The following is an 8,306-nucleotide window of genomic DNA, read 5'->3' on the forward strand; positions in this document are numbered from 1 at the left end:
GAATAAATAAACAAATAGAATTCACTTTTGAAAAAATATTGAATTGCTTAATAAATACAATGGACAGATGAGAAACTGACAGTTCAAATAAAGAGATATATTGGCCACTGAATGCAATCTTTTATTCTTCTTTCCTAGAATGACATCACTCTTATCAAGCATAAATTCATGAGAAGTACAGAGAACTGATGGAATTACAATTACCAAGGCTCCCAGAAAACCCTAGAATATTAGCAGCCTAAAGTATTGCCATTATTCAAAGAAAGAACAAGAAACCTGAGTGTAGGGACGGATCTTACTTTTGCAATAAGAGCCATTTGAGGACTACAAATTACAAAGTAAAAACACAGCTCTCACACAGTCTCATTCTGAGATTCCTGGAAGAAGGATCGCCATTTCAGACTGAGGTCAAGGTAAGAGCCAGTGCCTGGATGTTTTTCTTTTCTGACTTTCAGGATGAACCCCAATATCTGTCTCTGGGTTTTTATTAATTGTACTGCATCACTGCAGGAAAATCTAATGACTACATTTTCCTTGTGCATGAACACTTTATCAAAGTCACTGTCACTACATTTAACCAATTCACCCACGGTGTCTTCAGTTATAATACTCTTAAGGTTATACCTTTAGTTCAATTATATTACATGTCATTCCCTGAAGATGAACTTTCAAATACCAAATTCTTAGCTTTTGAGGATGGTGCCCTTAGGGTTGGCAAGATAGGGTAAAGATGTTTACAACCAAGACTGTTGCCCTGAGTTTAATTCCCAGGACCCACAAGGAGGAAGGAAAGAGCCAACTCTTGAAAGTTTTCCTCTAACCTACACACACAAACACACACACACACACACACACACACACAGAGAGAGAGAGAGAGAGAGAGAGAGAGAGAGAGAGAGAGAGAGAAAATTAATTAATTAATTAATTAATTAAATCAGAATAAAGAAGAATGGCACCTTAAAGGGAGCAATTTTCCATCCACCTCTGGAAGTGTAACTCTAAGCTATTTTCTTTCATCAATTAAAAAAATCTTCAAAATGTTCACTTTTAACATGTGTTTCTATAAAAAAAAAACTATGGCCACATTTTCCTGTACTGACTACATTCACAGATGAAAACAACATAAATGAAAATTAAAATGCAGCCATTAAAATAATTAAGTTAATCATTCATGATAAATAGTTGATTCATTTTTAAAATGTTTGTTTAGATAGGATCATGTAGCCTTGTCTAGCCTTGAACTCTGTATGTAGCTGAGAATAGCTTTGATCTTCCTGTCTCTACCTGCCAAGTGCTGAGATTACAGGTATGTGCCCCATGCCTGGCTTGCTGTCATCTTGATGACAAAAAAACTGTCTCCTCTGGCAGTCCCAAGTGTGACCCCTTCTGTGCTAAATAAGGAATTTGACCAGGTACTTGGAAAATGCTCCCATTTCTGAACTATGCTTTATCCCAAGAGGACATGACCAACTATTTCTGGGTCTCAGATATGACCCTAGCTTCATCTCCAGTAGGCACAAGTGTTGGGAATGGAGTTTAGCAGAAGAGGGCTTCCTTGAGTTTCATCATCAAAGCTACAAAAAGACAAAACGCCCTCAAGCCTGTACAAAATCTCAAACCTGAAAGTGGGGTTTTCTAAAAAATGCCAGAGAAAAACTGCCCTTGAGCCTTAAAGGAAAGACCTTGTCAGGAACTGTCAGTTACTGACGTCACACCAAATTCCAAGGCATTTGTGCAAAGTTCAATCAAGTTTCCTGACTTGACAAGTAAGCATCCCTTTGCTGTGATCACCATTGAACATTTATTCCCTAAGGCAACCTTAAGCTAAGAATTCAGGCTTGGGATGTAGCTAAGTAGTTAAGTATTTATCCAGCATGTACCAGGCCCTGTTTGAATTCTTGCCTCCAACTTCTCCCCCACCTCTGGGAAAAAAAAAAAAACACCTAAGAATGTTTTTCTGTTCTCTTTTCTTTTTTCTTTCCTTCTTTCCTTTCTTCCTTTCTTCTTTCTTTCTTTCTTTCTTTTCTTTCTTTCTTTTTTCTTTCTTTCTTTCTTTCTTTCTTTCTTTCTTTCTTTCTTTCTTTCTTTCTTTCTTTCTTTCTTTCTTTCTTTCTTTCTTTCTTGAGACAGGATTTCTCTGTGTAGTCCTGACTCTGGTAGACCAGGCTGGACTCGAACTCAGATCCACTTGCCTCTGTCTCCTGAGTGCTGGAATTAAACACATTGTCTAGAAATCCTAAGAATTCTTAGGAAGCCTCCAAAAGCTGATGACAAATAGATTGCATCAGTCCAAGGCTAATTTCCTGATTCTTCAGTATTTCTTCCCTCCCCCCCCCTTTATTATGCCTACTGTACTTCACACAGGAACCAGCTGGAAGCCCTATCAGTATACATTACTTTCTTGATCCTGTGACTTTGAGAAATGGCTTTTCTTTTTTGTTAAAAAAAAATGTTTATCTATTGTTCGGTGATGGATTGCTAGTCACGGTGGCACATGACTATAGCTTCAGGACCAGTGAAGTTGAACTAAGAGGATTGCCCAGAGTTTGAAATCAATCTGGGTTACACAGTGAGTTCTAGTCAAGTCTGGACTACAGGGTAAGACCTTGTTTTAAAAACCAGAACAGCCAGGTGGTCATGCCTGCCTCTAACAGCAGCACTGGAGCAGAGGAGCAGGAGTTGAAAGCCATACTCGGCACCATGGGAAGCACAATAGTGTTATTTATAACCACTCAGTAATTTTTTTTACCTTAGAGTCTTCTCCCGTTTTAGAAAAAAACAAATATTTTTGTTTGTTTGTTAGTGGCAAGGGTGTCCTTGAACTCCAGATCCTCCCATCCCTGAGGCAGGATAGAAAGACAGGGGAGATTATGGGGATACATGAAGGGAAAGGAGTCCCTCACCCCAAAGTCTGGTTGAAGCCCTTCAACAACTGAGAATCAGTATTGCCAGCACAAAGTGCGGGAGATAGCTCAGTGATTAACAATGATTGTGGAGGACCAGAGTGCAGCTCCCAGAAATCATGGCAGGCAGTTGACAACCATCCTTAACTGTACCTTCATGGGATCCTATGCCCTTGAGCACATACCCACACAAAGACACACACACAGAATTAAAAATAAAATAAATCTTTAAATTTTTTCATCATAATTAACAGCTGATGAAGGTTTTTCCTGACCCAGATAAAAACAATTTATCTCACCAGATACCCTTCTCTAGTAAAAAGATAATCCTAATCTCTCATAGCCCTGGTGGCTCCTGATTTTATTTTATCAGGCTCCTCCAGAGCCACCTCATAAGTTTATTTATCAAAAAATGCAAGGATTGCTTAGAAGTCCTTTGAAATGTAACTAGAGAGCCATCAAAACTGTATATGGAGCCAATGCCAAGAGATTTCAAAGTAACTCATCTTCCAGAAGCTCATACCCGTAATCTTGGATGTGCTGGCTTCTTCCCCTGCCTGCCTGTCTTCCCATTTCTATTTAACTCCAACTCTGCTCCCTGCTGGCTCATCCTGAAAGCCTTTTCTGTGCTGGGCCAAGTATCTGGTTTTACCTAGTCAAGATCCCTAACCAATTAAGAGAACTCCTGAGAGTGCTCCAGGCTTCAGTGTAGAGCTGGGCTTCTGCTGCTGATAACAAACCTGCCCCAGTGCTGGGATGGCAGGTGCGTGCCACAGCACCTAGCTGAGAAAAAAGAAATCACTCTGATGACTTTCTCTTTGAACCAGAGTCATTACTTTGACTTTAACTGTTGGTTGACCAAAATTTCATTATTTCTCCCTTAAACATTTTAACAAGCCCATTTCTTTTTGGAGGCTCATTCTGCTTGGTAAGTTCTTACTAACATTACAATGGTCTCATAGATATTGTTTCAGTCTAGGGACATGGGTCCATTGATGGGATGTTTGCTAAGCATGTGCAAGGTCATGGGTTCTCTCTCAGAAACACACACAAAAAAACAAACAAATGAATGTAAAAAAGAAAAGACTAGTTATAGAAGTTGTCCAATTCACAGAAATAACTAAAACTACCCTACCCTGGTTTGCACTGGTGAGTCCTACTTCTCTGTCATTGTCCTTATCTACTAGACTAGAATGAAAATACCCAATCATAAGGGCTGGAGAGGTAGATTGATGATTAAGGTGCTTGTCCAGCGGATCTGATTTCAATTTCCAGTGCCCTCAGAGAGGTTCACAATTATTCTATCCAATCACATCTAGGCAATCCACCTCTTCTGGCCTCCTCAGCTCCCGGACATATGTATAGTGCACAGACATACATGCAGGTAAAAGACCCCAAATACAAAATACATTTTTAACAATTTTCTAAATAGGACCTGGAAAATGGCTCAGCAGATTTGTAAAAGCACTTCTGGAGGACCTGGTCCCCTACAGGTGGCTCACAGTCATCTGGAACTGCAAAGTCATGGGATCATGCACTCTCTTCTGGGCTCTGTAACTACCAGGCATACATAGTACACAGACTTACAAGCAGGCAAGAAACCTACTCATGTAAAATAATAAATAATTTAAAAATTTAAATACCCAATCATATAATTACTCCTATTCCCTGACAGCATCCATTCCTCAGACGCTCCCTGAAATCACCCTAGACAAGGTCAAAAGCTTCTATAGTTTCTGTCCAAAACTTTGTTGCTGCAATATGGCACAGTTCCCCATGGTGTGTGTTTTCCTTTCTCGTAGCCATGAGTCAAACTTAAGTTTGTTTGATTGTGGCTATTGTACTATGGCTATGTAAGAGAACACCTTTGAAGGACTAAGATGTAGGTCAGTAGTGTAGTTTATATAGTAATGTAGTAGCATGAATAGACCCTAGATTCAAGTGCTGCCTGCCCCCCCTCACCAAGAGAGACAAAGACAGATAGACAGACACAGAGAAAGAGAGAGAACATTTGCAGAATCCAGCTGAAGGATAAACATAAATTCTTTACACTAGTTTTGCAACTTGTGCTGGTTATTTTAGAATCACCTGAGAAGAGAATGCCAGTGAGGAATCACTCTAGATGATGTGAGAGGCACCATTCCCTAGGCTAGGCACAAGAGTGAGGAAAGCGAGCAAAGCCAGCAAGTGAGTAGCCTGTGGCACTCATTTCTTTCTGCTCTTGACTGTTGATTTGCTGCGACTAGTTTCTTAAGTTTCTGCCTTGACATCTCAGTACTGGGCTGTAATGGAATTATGAGCCAAATAAGCCCCTTCTTCCCCTAAAATAGCAACAGAAATAAAACCAGGACACGAATGTTCTGTAAGATGAAAATTTTTTTCTAAGTTGTCCCAGCTAGGTGTGGTGAAATACAACTTTAATCTCAACACTCAAGAGGCAGAGGCAGTCCGATCTCTGAGAGTCTGAGAGCAGCCTGGTCAACAGAGTGAGCTTCAGGACACCCAGGGCCACATAAGAAAACCCTGTCTCAAAAAAGCCAAAATAAAAAAATAAGGTTATCCCTCCGTGAAAAAAATAAAACAGTAACAACTTGAAAAAACTCTATGTGTCAGCATGGCATGTGACAGAAAATAAAGGTGACAAACACCACTCCCAGACCTATATGACTCCCTGTCTAGTGAGTCTTTCCAGCAGCAGATCCAGAGAGCTGAGATGACGTCCCCAGGAGGATGACAGAAGTCTAGGAGAGAAATAGTGGAGGCCTGAATGAATTAAAGAATGTCAAAAACAGCCAGGCGGTGGTGGTACACACCTTTAATCCCAGCACTCAGGAGGCATGGGCAGCAGATCTCTGTGAGTTCGAGGCCAGCCTGGTTTACAAAAGCTAGTTCCAGGATAGGTTCCAAAGCTATGGAGAAACCCTATCTCGAAAAACAAACAAAAAAGAATGTCAAAACCATCGGGCAAATAAAGGGAGATTGCTCGTTTTTCCTGGGGATAACACCAAATGGCAGATAGCAGATAGCACCATGGGGAGGATCACAAAACCCCTGGACTAGGCATGGGAGCCACAGCAGCTTCCATGGATGTTGCAGCAGCAGCCTTGAGGCCACAGTGGTTAGCTGGGCTGAGGCTGCAGACTCGTGGAAGTCATCTGGTCAGATCAATTTACAGAGGAGGGCTTCTGTCTCCCCTCTCCATCCATTAAGAGTCTGAGATAAGTAATAAATAAGATAAATAACCTTTGCCTGGGGATGTCCCTCTTTTGAGACAGGTTCTCTCATTGGCTCACATCTCACCAATTAGCCTGGACTGACTGGTCATTGAGCCCCAGAGACCCTCCTGCCTCCACCTACCAGCACTGGGATTACAACCACATGGCAGTATGGGATTACACATACATGGCAGGTTCTAGGCATTGAACTCAGGTCTTCACATTTGCAAAGTAAGCACTTTACTGATTCATCTACCCAACCCCATTAAAGATCATGCTGACGCAGAAGCAGACCCTTGACTTGGCTTGGTCCAGCTGTCATTGTGTCTGTGTGGAGGTGCTTCTGCAAGAGCAGCAGACCCCACAGCAATCCTGCAAGGTGGCTCCTTGCTTCTGCACCTAATCTCCAGTCAGAGATACTAGGACTCTCTCAGTGCCTATGCTGAAGAAAACAACAATTCTGGTTGATGCTGATTGTTGCACTTTGATCAGGGGCCACACCACTACCTTGGGCAACCTCACCAAAGCCAAGTTTGTTGACATCTGCACCATTTTGTAAAAACTTACACCAGAGTAGGGGACCCAGTTTTCAACCATGGTTACACTATAGAAAATTTTGTACATTGTGTGTGTGAGCCAGGGCACACTTCTGGAAGTCAGAGGACAACTTGTAGGACTAGGTTCTCACTCCTTCCACCATGACCATGTGGGTTCTGGATTCATCTCAGGTGGTCAGAAGGACCATTTCTATGGATTTTAATTAGGAAATAAGAGAAATGGTGAGATGTCCCAGTTTGGATGTTCCCACCCATGAAGGCAGGGCAGGAAGTTTACTGAGGGGAGGATTGCTTTGGGACTGCCCACCAGGCTTGCTGACTGTTCAAAGAGGTTGATTTCCTGCTGTAACTCTGGAAAAGATCAGGGCTGAGATACAGACTAGGGAGGGAGCCATATGCATTCCAGGAGGCAGAGGAAGACCAGACAGGAACAAAAGGGGACTGCCTAGAAAGTAGAGCAGAAGTCAGGTGTGGTGACACATGCTGTCATCCCAGCATTTGGGATGCTGAGGTAGGAGGATCATATTGAGTTTGAGGCCAGCCTGCACTGCATTGTGAGTTCTTGGTCAGTCTGGGATATAGAGTGAAACCCCTCTCACTCCCTCCAAAAAAAAAAAAGTTCCCACATTGTTCTGGATGGCTGAGTGTGCTTGACAGATGCTTTTCTCCAGTTGAACATACAATTTGGGAGTCTCCCCGCTTTGTAGATGTTTGAGAACACATTAGCATGATTGTCTTAAGTATATCCTTGGATGAAGGCAGTCAAAAACTGGTTTTTCCAAGTTCCCGTCCTTAAACTTCCACCCACCCCCACCCCGTCCTTAAACTTTAATTGAGTTCTGGGAGTACAGCTCAGGGATACTGTGTGTGTGTGTTGCATATGGACAAAGCCTAGGTTCCCATCCCCAGTACTGTCCACAAAGAAAGAAAACTTTGAAATGAGTTTGTTCTGATTGTGTCCAACATGTCTGGAGTATCTTGTACTTTGGATTGCTCATTTTATTCCTTTCTTCCTTAGTGAATTAAAATTATGCCAAGCCAATGGTGTTTTAAATGTATCAGATGACTTTTGCATAGTTCAGAAGGCAAAGAATGGGACAGTATATTCAGGATAGCGATCTTAGAGTATTTACATACAATAAAGCACACAAATCTCAAGTGAAATACTAGATGTTTTATTTTTAACTACACTTATTATTTATGGGAGGGGGTATCATGCTTATGTCATAGTCTGTGTGTGTAAGTCAGAGCAAAATTAGTGGGATTCTGCTCTTGCCTTCCACCATATGGATCCTAGGGATTGAATTCACCAACTTAGCTAAGCTAGCTGGCCAGAGACGCTCCATTCTCTACTCCAGAGTTACAGATATGAGGCCACCTGCTACGCCAGGCTTTTTCAGTAGGTGCTGGGATCCAAACTTGGATCCTCATGCACATACACCAAGTACTGTACCAAATACGCCATTTCCCAGGCCCCTATTTTAATTTTGAATTTTGGAAATGATCTCATTATGCCCCTATGACTGACTTGGAACTCTTCACCTAAACCTGGCTGTTCTTGAACTTTCAGTGACCTCCTGCTTCCAGCTCTGGAGTGCTACGGTTATGTACGTACCACCACAGCCACCTCC

Source organism: Myodes glareolus, chromosome X (genome assembly GCF_982192425.1).
Source record: "Myodes glareolus chromosome X, mMyoGla1.1, whole genome shotgun sequence".
NCBI classification, from domain to species: Eukaryota; Metazoa; Chordata; class Mammalia; order Rodentia; family Cricetidae; genus Myodes; species Myodes glareolus.